Genomic DNA, 18,200 nt, shown 5'->3' with positions numbered 1-18,200 from the left:
TTGAGAAGCATACATGAAGGAAGGAGATGCAGGTTTGCTGTGGCATGTGGTGTAGGTGTTGTTGGTGCTTGTGTGGCATGTGTATTACGTGCCGTTGTTGAGGGCTTTGTTAGTATTTGCATGGGGGTGTGGTTAGGTGGGTGACTGCAGGAGAACTGGCAGTGGGTGCAGGTGCAAGCTTCTACATTGGTGTGAGGTGCAGCACTACAGCTGTTAGGGGACTGACATCCAGGGCCTAGTAACCCAAGGAGATTGTGCAGCCAGGAATAGGATGGTAGGTAGCATGAAGGGTATGTACAGCAACGCTATAGGTTTCTGAGTATTCTGAGTTGTTTTCCTCTAAATGCAATACTACAGTCTTGATTTCAATGATAATAAATTCTGATGGTCAGCTATATTTACTGAAAGTTAGTGGTTGTTGTTCATTTGGGTGATTTTGTCTTTTTCTACTGTTTTCTTTGAATATACCAGGCTCTCTCCGTATTTATAATTACTGATACTGGTTGATTGAGACTGTTCAGATGTATTATTAGGATAAGACCCCTTGAGCCAACAGGACCTCCTGTCACTACATGTGCACCAGCTCTATCTCGAGAGATGATATGCATGATGATTTGCATGAGGATATGTTTTTCCTCTGTGCTTGCACTGTTTTATTGCAATGGGAGCAAAGGCAAAGAAGCCATCAGAAGGTGCACTCACAGTGCACTCACAGCACCTAGCTGCAGTGGGATCTCTCACTAAAGTGCAGGTGGGTGTCACCTGCACAGTGAAACACGGAGTGGCTGATTGAAGCAGTCACTCTGTATTTCACTGAATGTACTACCCCCAGGTAAGGCTCAAGTTTGCAGCTGCACTGAGGGCAGTGGACTCATTGTAGTTGGACGCACTGTTCACGTTTGCACCTGGCACACCTGTTAGCGCAAACATGACTAAAGCGCCTGATACATAACACGGCCTATGATTATCTATTGTGGGCAATAATTTATATTTGCATGTATTTATAGAATGTAAGCCTCATTCAACATTCCGTGAACACCTTTTAAAAGGTCCCATGGACGTCATATTAGGTTGGCATGGATCTGAAAACAAAATATTTTCTGTTCAATGCATTGTATGACTGACAAAATACATTGGGGCATCATAAAATCATTCCATCTTTCATACATCTATTTCAACAGCTCCCAAAGTGGCTTTCGGGGGAATGCTTGTATAGAGAATTTCAATGTGAACGTTACCAGAATGTTATTCTCAGGCTCAAATGTGATGCCCTTAATAATATTCAATGCCTTCCTGGTGTCTGCCATATGATGACATATTTATTATTAACTTCTGTAGAAAGAAATACCTGTATTTGGAAAGAGTTATGACTTGGTTGCATATGTCAGCTTTCGTAAAGCATTTCCGCTGATCCCACTTGTGTTTTGATCTAAAGGGGACATCACACACATTGAACCAGGGACCTTCCCTCTACCCATGGGCTTCTAATCATCTGGACCCCAGCAGACACGCTGAGCTTACCTCCATGGCCTCTCTCCTATCCTGCTGACAGCTACATCACCACGAACATCCCTCAGCCCTGCAGTCCAGGCTGCACCCCACAGTAATAGTCGGCATGACATGAGTCCTAACTGCCGGAGTCTATGACTGCCATCAGTTGCTGATGCTACTGGCCTTTTATAACCTCTGGCTGGTAAGCCACCCTGTGGCTTCTATAGCTCTCAGATGTACTGAGCAGGGGGTCAGACAAACTTACCAGGTACAGCCCTCCCTTTTGGGACCCTTGCATGACTTCACAGTTATTCCACAGCTTAGGGTGCCTGAGCATCATAATAGTGGAGATTCTCCCCTATCCACTATCAGCAGCCATTGTGGATTGGGCTGAACCCTCCTTTATGATATCATTGGCCTACAGTGCACTGCCATTTTTGATTGGTTTAGATTACTCCTATGTGCACATTGATACCTAGGGGAATCCTACAAATGTAATCACTGTGAGCTGTTTTATCCATGTCTCTTCATCTTGTGATGGCCCTATAATTGCACCATCGGCCTCTGCTCTCACACTCAGACTCTGATTGATATTCATGGGACTTCCCCCTTTGGACTAGACTATCCACCATTCCCTCTCTGCTAGTCATGTCCAAACAAGACCCCAAAGTCTTCCGGCAACTATCCTTCTCTAAGGCATTGATGGCACAATGCTCTGTCATGCCACAGACCCTAGAACCTGTAATAGACAACTGTGCAGCGGAGACAATTCTGGCATAACTGAAGTCGATAAAAGTTTTACTGGTCCCCAAAGAACAAGTAACATTGGCTGATGCAAACTAATTGAATGTATACTCACAGACCTTAATACTTTCCATACCATGTATCCCATAATGACGACAGGCTGACAACACTGCAAGACAGGCTGGACAGAGACTGAACTGCTGATTTCTGGAATATGCAAAGTCGCCTCAATGATCTGAAGGACCTCAACCGATGGGTCAATATTCACATCTATTGAGTCTCTCAAAAGGAAGAAAGCAACGACATGAAGACCTTTTTGTTATCCTAGCCACCAGCACTCTTGTAGACTACATTTGGCTCACCATTGGAGTTTCAAAGGGCACAAAGACTGAGACCGCACCAAAACTCTTCACGTGAGGTCCCAAGTCCATTCATAATGTGCCTTCTCTGCCATGGGCATGTCTGTACTGAGCTTCAACACTTTAGGCAGCATGCACCCTAGCAGTACATGGGATGAAGAATCTCAGGGGATGGGGATGACTCACTGTAAGCCTGTATTCTAAGAATTAATTTTGTGACACTGACTCCTGCTTTGAAAGACAAAGGTACCTGCTATTGCTTACTGGATCTAGCAACCGCGCTCAGTACTATTAACAGTGTTATCAATGAATATATAGATCCAGCAGCAATAGAACACTTTTTAGACACTACTCCTGATTTGAACATGGACTAGGTGACTTGCTGTGCTGCCTTACACCAAATTCCCATAAATGAGGGCCTCAGTCGTTCCACTTGAGCCCTTGAAAGAGAACAAATAAACCCCATTCTGCCCAACAAAGAACAAGTTCCCAATGATCAAGGGTATAATGCAGGCCTCTGCATCCCCTGCGACCAAGGAGGACCCTAACAATCTAGTGGTCGCCCAACCAGTCAAAGGAGCCAAATTCAACCTAAGGCCAATTCATGTCTGTGACATATGGGAGATTTGGTTGCCCCTCATCACATTTAGTAGGGGGGAGAGGTAATCTCGAGTTACTCCACTCCCAAAGATCACTTGCTGAAGATTTGTTAGGTGCAAAAAAAGATGCTCAATAGGGTAATGAAAGTGAGTGCATAAGTTCCAAGGGTAAGTCTGACACAGATATTTTCTATAGAGGAATGAAATACGCAGAAAGGAGCTAACAAGAACCTGGCCTGCATCAAGAGATTGGCAAATACGGTAACTCAACTGCAATCTAATTCTAAACACCTCTAAGCATCAGGATTCCGGTATCTCACTAAAATAAAACACATTCATTGTAGGCAGAACAGATAATCAGTGAATGGTTTATAGAAGTGTTCAAATAAATAAATATATATAGTTTTTGACATACATAACTAGCATTCAGCCATACTATTTGCAGGGAGATTAGAATCACCAATAGATTTGACAAGTAATGGTTGTCCTTATTATCATCAATTTCAGCCCAGGTGAAAAACAGAGGAAAAGACGATACACAGGCCTTTGCAAATGTCTACACATAATGGTAATGCTGTTAAAGTAGCAGATAGCACAAAGCACATCAGCATCACTGTGTTGACAGGGGAGTGAAACCTCCTTTTTTATTGGTTCCATCTGCCTTCACAGGCGCTGCTTCGTGTTTTCTACCTCATTAAAGCTCTGCTTCACATTCGATGTTCTGGGTATGGTTGTGTGTTTCAGGCAGAAACACTAGGGGGCATATTTATACTCTGTTTGCGCCGGATTAGCGTCGTTTTTTTTAACGCAAATCCGACGCAAAGCTAACTCCATATTTATACTTTGGCGTTAGACCCGTCTAGCGCCAAAGATCTTGGAGTTTGCGTCATTTTTTAGCATGGACACCTACCTTGCATTAATGATATGCAAAGTAGGCGTTCCCTTCTAAAAAATGACTCCAAGGCATGTGCGCCTTATTTAAACTCCCGTGCAAAAATGACGCACGGGAGTGGGCGGGCCTTAAAAAATGACGTCCAGCCGCTTTTGCGTAATTTTTTAACGCCTGGTCAGGGCAGGCGTTAAGGGACCTGTGGGCTCGGAAGGAGCCCAGAGGTGCCCTCCCATGCCCCCAGGGACACCCCCTGCCACCCTTGCCCACCCCAGGAGGACGCCCAAGGATGGAGGGACCCATCCCAGGGAACTTAAGGTAAGTTCAGGTACGTATTTTTTTTTTTTTTGTGGCATCGGGGGGCCTGATTTGTGCCCCCCTACATGTCACTATGCCCAATGACCATGCCCAGGGGACATAAGTGCCCTGGGCATGGCCATTGGGCAAGGGGGCATGACTCCTGTCTTTGCTAAGACAGGAGTCATATCAATGGGGGTTGGGAGTAAAAAAAAAAGCCCAAATTGGGTTGAGGCCAATATTTTGCCTCAGACCTGACTTGCCCCATTTTTTCACGCCCAAGCTCCATTTTCCCCTACGCCGGCGCTGCCTGGCGTGGGTCATTTTTTCTGACGCACACCAGTCCGCAGCGCCGGCTAACGTCATCCAATAAATAAGGCGCCCGCATGGCGCTTTGGAATGGCGTTAGCCGGCGTTAAATTTTTTGACGCACAACTGCATTGGCGCAGTTGTGCGTCAAAAAGTATAAATATGGCCCTAGGACTCCAGGTGCTCTCCGTGTATATCCTAAATAAAATGAAACTACAAGAGACATGTTTTCAGTTGAATTCGTAGTTTCCTTCTGAGATAATTGTTGGATGAGCACGAGCAAAGGAAAACCAAAAGGACAGCAAAGGTGAATTTAAGGATATTCTAAAAATATCCGTGCGGCATTACTAATGGTTTTCTCCCAACTGTCCTTCATATATTGTTTTTGTAGAATTGTATATGCATCTGGTGAGTTGAAGCGTCTACACAATTAAGCAACACTTTTTGAATATCAGCTTGCATGTAAATTAAAAGAACTAATTCATGTACATGTTGACTGATTTTTCTATTGGTATGCGTTAATGAACAAGCAGATAAAATTCATAAATTTGCACGGCAAGCACTATACTCGTGCATGTATTATATGAAGATTACAGTTACCTGTACAGGTGTGCTAACTTGGACATGCTTAAACATGATGATTATATATTAACATATTGATAACCATGACGACAAGCCATTTCCGTTCTCCATAAACTTAATTTGTCTGAGATTGAGAAGGTCATACATGTAGCCCTTTGTCTTATAAAATATGCACGGATGTTCCTAGCTTTTCTTTACCATTCACTGTTATTCAATTTGACCGTTCATAATTTGCCAAGGCTTTGCCTCATGTGCCAATCTGTGGCAAGCATTGACATGATAGTAAAATCAATTACTGAGTAATGCTTTCTTATCCACATTTACTAAAAAATTCACAGAGAAGACTCTTTTACATGCACATTTATAATTGAATGTGACTTGGTAATTATGCTATTGTTGTACTCCACCCTTTCTACATGGTTGTCCCCCCAAATTGTCTGCTGACAGCCTTCTAGTTTCTTAACTAGTTTTTGTTGGCTTTTAGGACAGTGCACTTTACCACTGCTAACCGGTGCTAAAGTGTGCATGCCCTCTCCTTTAAACATGGTAACATTGGCTAACACCCAATTGGCACATTTAAGGGCATATTTATACTCTGTTTACACCAAATTAGTGTCATTTTTTTAACTCTAATTTGGTGCAAAATTAACTCCATATTTATACTTTGGTGCTAGACCCCTCTAGTGCCAAATTTATGGAGTTAAGGTCATTTTTTTGAAAGTGGAGACCTACCTTGCCTTAATGAGATGCAAGGTAGGCGTTCCTGTGCAAAAAATGACTCTATGGCCTTAACGCCATATTTAGGGGCATATTCATACTCTGCGGCATATTTATACTCTGTTTGCACCGAATTAGCGTCCGTCTGTTCGGTGCAAAAAGTGGTACTACATGTACCCAGGGTCTGTAAATTAAATGTTACTAGTGGGCCTGCAGCACTGACTGTGCCACCCACTTAAGTAGAAAAAACAACAAGGTGATGGATAAAATGCTTGAATCTCAGCCACTGGGATAAGGGCCAAGACTTATTTGCATATGGCTGGGCTAATCTGAAATGGCTTGGCAAGCAAAAAATGATGGATTTAGGCCCAGATCTGCGACTGGGATGAATGTTTACAATAATTTGACATTGATCACAATTCCGATCATCATCTGTTTATTTTGCATTTGTCACCCTATGTGTGAAAGGTATACACAGACCTGGATCATGTGCCCGCCATGTCACTGGATTCTAGCTAGCCTTTCTGATGAGGTGTGGTACCCAAACAACAGTCCCAGATGCTTGTTTTGGGCAAAGGGGAGGACCTGGCCTCGCTGTTCAGGCTGGACTGTTCCCCTGGGGAGCAGGACCAAGACTGATTTGCATATGGCGGGTGTTAGAAGTTGGTGTCTCTTGTTGGTAGAGGTGTGCACCCTGTCGAAGAAGAGAACCAGGATCCTAGTCAGGGTAAGTCTGATACACGCCCTAAATAAATCTGTGCTCTCCTTCTGGTAACTTGGCACAGTGCAGCCAAGCGTAATATGTAAAGTATTTGTGCAAGACTTAAATTAGGAAATACAGTGTTAACACCACAAAAATCCTCCACACCAATTTAGAAAATGTAGAATATTTATTTGAGTACAGCAAGACCACAATGACAAAAATCCAATAAGTAGCGCTCCAGATGTGAAATTCCAAGGAATAAACTTCAATCTAGTGCTTAAAAGTCAACAGTGTTAATCGATTACTTGAGGTGACGCTAGACTGAGTTAAATCCAAAGTTCAGGCTGACAGCGATGGTGGATAGACTGGTTATAGGACCCATGTAGGACCAGCTAATACTTTGTATGGAGCAAGCATCAGCTTCAAAGACTAAATGGGCCCGTTCCAATTCACACAATTGTGTAGATGCATTGTCATCGTCATCGAGCCTCGCAGTCAGATTCCGAATTATTATCAAACCCCATTATCTTCAAGCCACGCAGCAATGCCTTTGGACCGATGCTGTATCGTCATTGAGTCTCAGAGACTGGACATGCGTCATAGTTGACTCTGCACTGCATTGCCTTTGAAGGGCACTGTATTGGTTCTGAATGGTGCACCGGCCTCCATATAGTCTATTTTTGAAGGAAAACATCTGCAGAGTCTACCCTCAAGGCCCAGGACTGGAGTTGTATCACTTGGCAGGGAAGTACTCACAGTGGGCAAAGTTTAGCAGTTGAAGAGTTGAGGGAAGTCTTTGATGACCCTAAGACTTCCAGAACAGGATGGAAGCCAGCAAGCCCTTGGAGAACTTGTGTTCAAGGATGTAGAGAGCAGGCCCTGTCCTTCTCACTCCCAGGCAAGAAGTAGCAGGCAGCAGACTAACACAGAAGAGCATGTAGCAAAGTGGCTGTCCCTCCTACAGCACAGCAATCAGCAGGTCAGCACAGCAATACAGTGGAAAATTGAAAAGTTACAGTCCCTCTGACCGCACAGCAGCTCTTCCTCCTTGCAGAATGTCCTTGGCTCCAGAAGAGTACTGATTTGGTGGGGTTTGGGGTCCAGTACTGATACCCAGTTGAGCCTTTGGAGTGGGGGAGACTTCAAAGAGAATCCTTTGAAATGAGCAAGGTCCCTGTCCTTAATTCTCTGGCTCCAGACACTTTACAGGAGTTTATGCAGCTCTTTGTGTGGGAACAGGCACAGCCCTATTCAGGTGTATGTGTCAGCTCCTACCTCCGAAGCCAAGGAAGACCTATCAGCCTGGTGATGTTCTATCAGAATGTAAATGTCAAACGCAGCGCCCTTTGTGTGACTGTTTTGAGGGAATGCACAACGTCCAACTGTCACCCATCCCAGATGTGTATTCAGAGACAGGCAGAGGCACAGAATGGTTAAAGTAAGAAAATGCAAACTTTCTAAAAAGGGCCATTTTCGGATTTACAATTTAAAATCAGACTTCATCATGAGTTGAGATTTTAACTTTGAGCACAGAGACATCAAGCTCCATATTTCTGTCTGTTCCCAACATAAGATACATTTGAAGGCTGCTTCCAAGTCACCACAATGTTAACCCATTGGAGGGATAGGCTTTGTAGTAGTGAAAAATTAATTTAGTAGTTTTTCACTACCAGGATTAAAAGTACAGGACCAACATTTTAAATACTCTGCACCTTGCCATTCGGACTAGCTAGGGTCTACTTTCTGTGTTACATGCATGTCATGAAAAGGACGGTTTGGCACCAGCAATGGGTGGACATGCCAGGCCGAAAAAACTGCACATATAGGCTCTGCAGTGGCAGGCCTGAGACATGTGTAAAGGGATACTGCAGAGGGTGCCACTTTCAGTGCTGCAGGCCCACTAGGATCATTTAATTTCCAGGCCCTGGACACAAATAGTGAACTTTACTCAGGACTTACAATTAAATTAAACATGTGAATTGTGAATAAGCCAATGTTACCATGTTTAGCATACAGAGCACCTTCACTTTAGCACTGGTTAGCAGTGGTAAAGTTCACAGAATCTTACAGCCACCAAAAATGAAGTAAAAATAAAACTGACAGTGAGAAGACAAAAACGTCAGGGTGAACTAGGCCAAGGATGCCAGGTCTGTCATCTGGGTTCAAACTGGAATGAAGTGGCAAGCAAAACAAAGATGTACAAAGGCCCGCATCTGTGACTGAGAGTGAATGTTTGACATTATCCATCATTCTGTGTATCATCTGTTCTTTTTGCCTTTATCGCACCTTTATGTAGCCCTTCTAAACATGTCCCAGGCCTGACATTGCAACCTGTATGTGCAATTTTAAATGCCTTTTATGACCTGGGAAAAAAAAAAAAACTTTTGCCTGGCGGAACCTTTCTTTTTTATACATATGTCACCCCTTGGGTAGGCCCTAAACAGCCCACAGGGCAGGGTGTAGTGTATTTAAATGTAGGGCGTGCACTTTTAGGACTGGTAGTGAAAAGCTCTTAAATGTGTTTTTTTCATTGCAGCAAGGTCTACCTTTTCCCTAGGATAACATTGGGTTGCCTTTTTACATTTAGTAAGGGCTAACATTTGATTAGGAACAGGTAAACATTTCATATTTGGTGTCTGAATTTTTTTAATTAAAAAACATCTTTAATCGTAGTCAGATTTTAAGATACAATTTTGAAAATGTCACTTTTAGAAAGTTGAAAATTTCCTGTCCTAACTGTTCAGAGCCTGCTACTGGGTCACATGACTGGGTATAACTGACAGTTGGACTTTATTTATTCCTCCCAGACAGCCTAAAAAAAGAGGGATTAAGTGTGCCTGGATGGACCATCACTGTCACAAATGGGTGGGGGGGATGGAGCTGAGCATAGCCCCACTTGCAACTGAATTGTCTGATCTCTGCCTTCACACAAGGATATTGTCACCCCTCATTGTTAATGCTGTCAGCTTAGAGACATGGCAGGCATGCCAGGAAACTTCTGGCTCTTTAAAGGGAATGCTTCAGAAATGCCTACTTCATAGAAGGCACCATGGATAAAAAGATGACCCTCAGTCCGACTCTTCAGTAAACTCTTGGACCTGTGGATGCTAAAGAAGACGGACTGATGTGGTTGTTTTCTGAAAGAATTACTGCTGCCCTGCTGCCCTTCTACTCAGCAAACTGCTACCCTGCTTTCTGAGAAGGAAGACTCAACCTGCATTGTTTCTCCGAGACTGAAGTGACTCCAAGGTCATTCAGCTGACCTCCAGTTTTGAGCTATAGGCACATAACAAGCTCAGGAGGCTCCCTGCAACTGCTGAGCTGACCTTCAGCCTGGACCTGCAACTGGGCCTGCCTGAACCCTCTTGACCTCTACTGTAATGAGTTCCTGATACCCTCAAGTCCTGAAACCTTCTTGTGGCATCAGTTGAGCTCTAGCCCCCCCAAAAAGCAGATATCCTGATGTTTTGGGCTGTTTATGAATGCAAACAGGTTGTTCGCGCCAAGATCTTGCCAATCTTGCTGCCTGCTAATGCTAGGTTTCAGCAAACCTGACTCTTTATGCCACAGACACCGCCAATTACACCCAGCAGCACAATATCTGCACTTTGCGCTAATGCTTGCAGTGACAGCCAACCTGATGCTCCAGCAACAACAATCCACTATGCCCAACAGGATCTTCGGACTCCAGCGATAATCATCTATGATCGGCGACGTGCTCTATGTGCTACATCAATGACCATCTGTGACACTCCACCTGCTCCTTGCAGCTCTTTCCACAACAAATGGTATGCCTTGTGCTGAATTTTGAAGGTAACCCTTTTGGGTGGACTTACCTGGTCCCTGTACCTGGCCAATGCCTAGAGTTTTGGGTTGAAGTGCTGCATAAATACTTTACATATTACCTCTATGTAAAGCCTAGCTAATCTCTGTTAAGATACCTGAGAGTTAAGCACTGATTAGTTTGGGGTTTGTTTGTGACTTCACCCTGACAAGGTTTTTGGTTACTGCTTGAGTAGGGTTTCAACCAATAATCCAATTTGCAACAGACATGCTATGTTATACTGTGCCACACAGTTTTTGCAAAATGTGGCTTTTGCAATTTGCATGATATCTTGGTGCCTTGGAGACTTGGGGGCATATTTATACTCCGTTTGCGCCGAATTTGCGTCGTTTTTTTCGACGCAAATTCGACGCAAAACTAACTCCATATTTATACTTTGACGTTAGACGCGTCTAGCGCCAAAGTTCATGGAGTTAGCGTCATTTTTTTGCCTGAACACCTTCCTTGCGTTAATGATATGCCAGGTAGGCGTTCCCGTCTTAAAAAATGACTTCGATGCATATGCGTCGTATTTATACTCCCGGGCAAAAATGACGCCCGGGAGTGGGCGGGTCTAAAAAACCTGCATTAGCGCCGGATTTTAGCGCTTGGGTCAGGGCAGGCGTTAAGGGACCTGTGGGCTCAGAATGAGCCCAGAGGTGCCCTCCCCTGCCCCCAGGGACACCTCCTGCCACCCTTGCCCACCCCAGGAGGACACCCAAGGATGGAGGGACCCACCCCAGGGACATTAAGGTAAGTTCAGGTAAGTATTTTATTTTTATTTTTTTTGTGGCATAGGGGGGCCTGATTTGTGCCCCCCTACATGCCACTATGCCCAATGACCATGCCCAGGGGACAGAAGTCCCCTGGGCATGGCCATTGGGCAAGGGGGCATGACTCCTGTCTTTGCTAAGACAGGAGTCATTTCAATGGGGGTTGGGCGTCGAAAAAAAAATGGCGCAAATCGGGCTGAGGCGATTTTTTTGCCTCAGCCTGACTTGCACCATTTGTGGACGCCCATATGCCATTTTCCCCATACGCCGGCGCTGCCTGGTGTACGTCATTTTTTTTAACGCACACCAGACAGCGCCGGCGGCTAACGCCGGCTAACGTCATTCAATAAATACGGTGCCCGCATGGTGCTTCAGAATGGCGTTAGCCGGCGCTAATTTTTTTGGCGCAAAACTGCGTTGGCGCAGTTTTGCGTCAAAAAGTATAAATATGGCCCTTGGTGTGCAGGTTATTTGCTGGGTAAATATATTTCCTGCTGCCGGGGCACTGAAGGGGGTTGGCTGTACTACCTTTTATCAACAGGGCCTGTGCGACTATATCAGTGTGTTTACATAAGTTTCCATTGTTTGTTCTAACGGTAGGCCTTTTCTGTCCCAAATGACAATGTTTGCCCTCTCCCAGTATGTGTCTTTCCTGTTCCTGTCTATTGCTTGTCCCATTGTCACTGGATTTCTGTTTTGTACACCACTTGTGAGTTTTATGTCCAGCTATCAATAAGACTGTGTTCACTGATCCAATGAATATGCCTTCATGTGTAGGTGTCAAAATATTTCCAGGTCCAATTTAAATTAATTTCTGATACCAGAGTTAAACTTTTTCTTGGCCGAGCAGATATATGTTCGGTGATCAAGTGTGTGTGTTCCCTAATGTCAGTGTAGAAGCAGATCTTTTGAACAATCTGAAGTCTTACAGCAAAGTAAACTCATAGACCTACATATCTGACAATGCAATAACAAAAATCTGAGAGATCAACAACTGTGTTAATTTTAGGTAAAATGGTACCAACTATACTGTTAAAGTGAGGTTTCAGTAAAACAACAGAGAGGGTTGTCATGATATTTATAATGAGACTCATATTGAATTGTAGCATGGATGATGGTGGTCTTGAGACTCCTCAACCTGGAGCATACATTGTATTAAATGTTAAGAAGGGTTTTCTCACTCAATTGTTTCACTAGGGCCTTTCAGACAGTGGTGGACTTCTGCCATGTGGGTTGCAGAGTGATGGGGGAAAGAGTAACTAGTATTAAGAAAATTAATGCTTTGTGGAATTGGATGAGGGGTGAGAATAAGTGAGTAGGATACACATTTATTTTAAATGGGGGATGTCTGGGGCTTTACTGGTTTCTGTAATTTGAATAACTGCATAGAGAACACAAGCAGGGGACATCAGGAATCTTTTGATATCCCAATTACTACATGCTTTACAAAAGTATATCAGCATATATGGAGACCTACCAGATTTTTGCATCAGAGAACAAGGTCCTCTTTGAACACCTACCAAGAAGCTAATTCTTTTAACATATTAGCCAGCCTAGGGTTGAGGTGGAGCACCACTTAGGACCATTAGAATATTCAGAAAGGGAAGAAGCTCTGGTATTTACCAAGGAAGTAGCAATATTTTTTGATTTTAGACTTATGCAACCAAAAGATTTCCATAGGTTTTAAGACATAAGGTGTGAGAAGGTAGCCTCTTTCTAGCCTTGTTACCCCCACTTTTGGCCTGTTTGTGAGTGTATGTCAGGGTGTTTGTCACTGTTTTCACTGTCTCACTGGGATCCTGATGGCCAGGCCTCAGTGCTCATAGTGAAAACACTATGTTTTCAGTATGGTTGTTATGTGTCACTGGGATCCTGCTAGTCAGGACCCCAGTGCTCATAGGTTTGTGGCCTATATGTATGTGTCACTGGGACCCTGTCACACAGGGCCCCAGTGCTCATAGGTGTGCATGTATATGTTCCCTGTGTGGTGCCTAACTGTCTCACTGAGGCTCTGCTAACCAGAACCTCAGTGGTTATGCTCTCTCATTTCTTTCCAAATTGTCACTAACAGGCTAGTGACCATTTTTACCAATTTACATTGGCTTACTGGAACACCCTTATAATTCCCTAGTATATGGTACTGAGGTACCCAGGGTATTGGGGTTCCAGGAGATCCCTATGGGCTGCAGCATTTCTTTTGCCACCCATAGGGAGCTCTGACAATTCTTACACAGTTATTTCACAGCCATTTTACACTGCACTTAAGTAACTTATAAGTCACCTATATGTCTAACCTTTACCTGGTAAAGGTTAGGTGCAAAGTTACTTAGTGTGAGGGCACCCTGGCACTAGCCAAGGTGCCCCCACATTGTTCAGAGCCAATTCCCTGAACTTTGTGAGTGCGGGGACACCATTACACGCGTGCACTACATATAGGTCACTACCTACTGTATATGTAGCTTCACAATGGTAACTCCGAATATGGCCATGTAACATGTCTATGATCATGGAATTGCCCCCTCTATGCCATCCTGGCATAGTTGGCACAATCCCATGATCCCAGTGGTCTGTAGCACAGACCCTGGTACTGCCAAACTGCCCTTCCTGGGGTTTCACTGCAGCTGCTGCTGCTGCCAACCCCTCAGACAGGCATCTGCCCTCCTGGGGTCCAGCCAGGCCTGGCCCAGGATGGCAGAACAAAGAACTTCCTCTGAGAGAGGGTGTGACACCCTCTCCCTTTGGAAAATGGTGTGAAGGCAGGGGAGGAGTAGCCTCCCCCAGCCTCTGGAAATGCTTTCTTGGGCACAGATGTGCCCAATTCTGCATAAGCCAGTCTACACCGGTTCAGGGACCCCTTAGCCCCTGCTCTGGTGCGAAACTGGACAAAGGAAAGGGGAGTGACCACTCCCCTGACCTGCACCTCCCCTGGGAGGTGTCCAGAGCTCCTCCAGTGTGCTCCAGACCTCTGCCATCTTGGAAACAGAGGTGCTGCTGGCACACTGGACTGCTCTGAGTGGCCAGTGCCACCAGGTGACGTCAGAGACTCCTGCTGATAGGCTCCTTCAGGTGTTAGTAGCCTATCCTCTCTCCTAGGTAGCCAAACCCTCTTTTCTGGCTATTTAAGGTCTCTGTCTCTGGGGAAACTGGAGATAACGAATGCATGAGCTCAGCCGAGTTCCTCTGCATCTCTCTCTTCACCTTCTGATAAGGAATCGACTGCTGACCGCGCTGGAAGCCTGCAAACCTGCAACATAGTAGCAAAGACGACTACTGCAACTCTGTAACGCTGATCCTGCTGCCTTCTCGACTGTTTTCCTGCTTGTGCATGCTGTGGGGGTAGCCTGCCTCCTCTCTGCACCAGAAGCTCCAAAGAAATCTCCTGTGGGTCGACGGAATCTTCCCCCTGCAACCGCAGGCACCAAAAAGCTGCATAACCGGTCCCTTGGGTCTCCTCTCAGCACGACGAGCGAGGTCCCTCGAATCCAGCGACTCTGTCCAAGTGACCCCCACAGTCCAGTGACTCTTCAGCCCAAGTTTGGTGGAGGTAAGTCCTTGCCTCACCTCGCTGGGCTGCATTGCTGGGAACCGCGACTTTGCAGCTACTCCGGCCCCTGTGCACTTCCGGCGGAAATCCTTCGTGCACAGCCAAGCCTGGGTCCACGGCACTCTAACCTGCATTGCACGACTTTCTAAGTTGGTCTCCGGCGACGTGGGACTCCTTTGTGCAACTTCGGCAAGCACCGTTTCACGCATCCTCGTAGTGCCTGTTTCTGGCACTTTTCCGGGTGCTACCTGCTTCGTTGAGGGCTCTTTGTCTTGCTCGACGTCCCTTCTCTCTTCAGGTCCAATTTGCGACCTCCTGATCCCTCCTGGGCCCCAGCAGCGTCCAAAAACGCCAAACGCACGATTTGCAACTAGCAAGGCTTGTTGGCGTCGTTCCGGCAGGAAAACACTTCTGCACAACTCTCCAAGGCGAGAGGAATCCGTCCACCAAAGGGGAAGTCTCTAGCTTTTTTTGTTCCTGCAGAAACCTCAGCTTCTTCTGTCCAGTCAAAGCTTCTTTGCACCCGCAGCTGGCATTTCCTCGGCATCTGCCCATCTCCGACTTGCTTGTGACTTTTGGACTTGGTCCCCTTGTTCCACAGGTACCTTAGATTGGAAATCCACAGTTGTTGCATTGCTGGTTTGTGTCTTTCCTGCATTATTCCTCTAACACGACTACTTTGTCCTTAGGGGAACTTTAGTGCACTTTGCACTCACTTTTCAGGGTCTTGGGGAGGGTTATTTTTCTAACTCTCACTATTTTCTAATAGTCCCAGCGACCCTCTAGAAGGTCACATAGGTTTGGGGTCCATTCGTGGTTCGCATTCCACTTTTGGAGTATATGGTTTGTGTTGCCCCTATCCCTATGTTTCCCCATTGCATCCTATTGTAACTATACATTGTTTGCACTGTTTTCTAAGACTATACTGCATATTTTTGCTATTGTGTATATATATCTTGTGTATATTTCCTATCCTCTCACTGAGGGTACACTCTAAGATACTTGGGCATATTGTCATAAAAATAAAGTACCTTTATTTTTAGTATAACTGTGTATTGTGTTTTCTTATGATATTGTGCATATGACACTAAGTGGTACTGTAGTAGCTTCACACGTCTCCTAGTTCAGCCTAAGCTGCTCTGCTAAGCTACCATTATCTATCAGCCTAGGCTGCTAGACACCCTATACACTAATAAGGGATAACTGGGCCTGGTGCAAGGTGCAAGTACCCCTTGGTACTCACTACAAGCCAGTCCAGCCTCCTGCATTGGTTGTGCAGTGGTGGGATAAGTGCTTGAGACTACTTACCACTCTTGTCATTGTACTTTTCATAAGAGAAAAATATACAAAACAAGGTCAGTGTATATACACATAGCCAAAAAGTTTTGCATTTCCTCTTTTCACTCTTTTCTAAGTGCTGAAAAGTACTCCTAAACTTTCAGAAAGTTCTTAAAAGTTTAAAAAGTTTTTTTCTGTCTTTCCAAAAAGTTCTGAAAACTTTTTTCTCTTTTTCTATCACTTTAACTCTCTTTAAAAATGTCTGGCACAGGCCAAAGTGTTGATCTGTCCAAACTTGCATATGACAACCTTAGCTGGAAAAGAGCAAGGAGTCTCTGTATAGAGAGAGGTTTGAGTGTAGGAAGAATCCTTCCTTGGAACTGTTACTTAACATGCTTAGAGAACAGGATAAGGCCATAAGTGCCCCATCTGTTGAAAAAGTACCTAATAGTTCTCAATCTGATTCAGGGACTCCCCCAGGAAAAGATTCAGGAAAGAAACTTCCTAGCCTGCCCATTACTAGACAGTCTAGCATAGATGGTAATGATGATGAGCCACACCATAGAAATAGTGTTGTCTCACATCATAGCAAAAGCATATATTCTCACCATACTGGTAGTAATGTTTCTGTAAACCAAGCTGTTAGGGTGGCTCCTGTAAGGGACAGGTCTCCTTCTGTTCATTCCCATCATAGCTCTGTTTCTAGAAATGTCCCTCCCACCAACCCTGATGACAGAATGTTAGAGAGGGAACTCAATAAGTTGAGGGTGGAACAAACCAGACTGAAGCTTAAAAAGCAACAGCTGGATTTGGATAGACAGTCTTTTGAATTAGAGAAGGAAAGACAGAAGTTGGGTTTAGATACCCATGGTGGCAGCAGCAGTATTCCCCATAGTCATCCTGCAAAAGAGCATGATTCCAGGAATCTGCACAAGATAGTTCCCCCTTATAAGGAGGGGGATGACATTAACAAGTGGTTTGCTGCACTTGAGAGGGCCTGTGTTGTACAGGATGTCCCTCAAAGGCGGTGGGCTGCTATCCTATGGCTATCATTTAGTGGAAAGGGTAGGGATAGACTCCTTACTGTGAAAGAAAGTGATGCCAATAATTTTACAGTTCTTAAGAATGCACTCCTGGATGGTTATGGCTTAACCACTGAACAGTACAGGATAAAGTTCAGAGAGACCAAAAAGGAGTCTTCACAAGACTGGGTTGATTTCATTGACCATTCAGTGAAGGCCTTGGAGGGGTGGTTACATGGCAGTAAAGTTACTGATTATGAAAGCCTGTATAACACAATCCTGAGAGAGCATATACTTAATAATTGTGTGTCTGATTTGTTGCACCAGTACCTGGTAGACTCTGATCTGACCTCTCCCCAAGAATTGGGAAAGAAGGCAGACAAATGGGTCAGAACAAGGGTGAACAGAAAAGTTCATACAGGGGGTGACAAAGATGGCAATAAGAAGAAAGATGGTGAAAAATCTCAAGATAAGCATGGGGATAAGGGTAAAACCAAAGATCCCACTTCAAATCTTAAACACTCTTCAGAGGGTGGGGATAAAACAAATTCTTCCTCTTCTTCACAACCTGCACACATTAAAAAGCCTTGGTGCTTTGTGTGTAAAAATAGAGGCCATAGGCCAGGGGATAAGTCCTGTCCAGGTAAACCCCCTGAGCCTACCACCACTAATACATCTAGCTCTAGTGCCCCTAGCAGTAGTGGTACTAGTGGTGGGACTGCTGGCAACAGTCAAGCAAAGGGTGTAGTTGGGTTCACTTATGGGTCCATAGTGGAAACTGATGTAATCAGTCCCAAGACAGTTTCTGTCACACCTAGTGGCACTGGCCTTGCCACACTGGCTGCTTGTCTCCTTACGATGGATAAGTACAGGCAGACAGTTTCAATAAATGGTGTTGAGGCCTTGGCCTACAGGGACACAGGTGCCAGTTTCACTTTGGTGACTGAAAACCTAGTGCACCCTGATCAACACATCATTGGACAACAGTATAAGATTATTGATGTCCATAACTCCACTAAGTTTCTTCCCTTAGCTATAATTCAGTTTAGTTGGGGTGGAGTTACTGGCCC

This window comes from Pleurodeles waltl, chromosome 9, assembly GCF_031143425.1.
Source record: "Pleurodeles waltl isolate 20211129_DDA chromosome 9, aPleWal1.hap1.20221129, whole genome shotgun sequence".
Taxonomy (NCBI): domain Eukaryota; kingdom Metazoa; phylum Chordata; class Amphibia; order Caudata; family Salamandridae; genus Pleurodeles; species Pleurodeles waltl.
Note: the sequence above shows the minus strand (reverse complement) of the source record.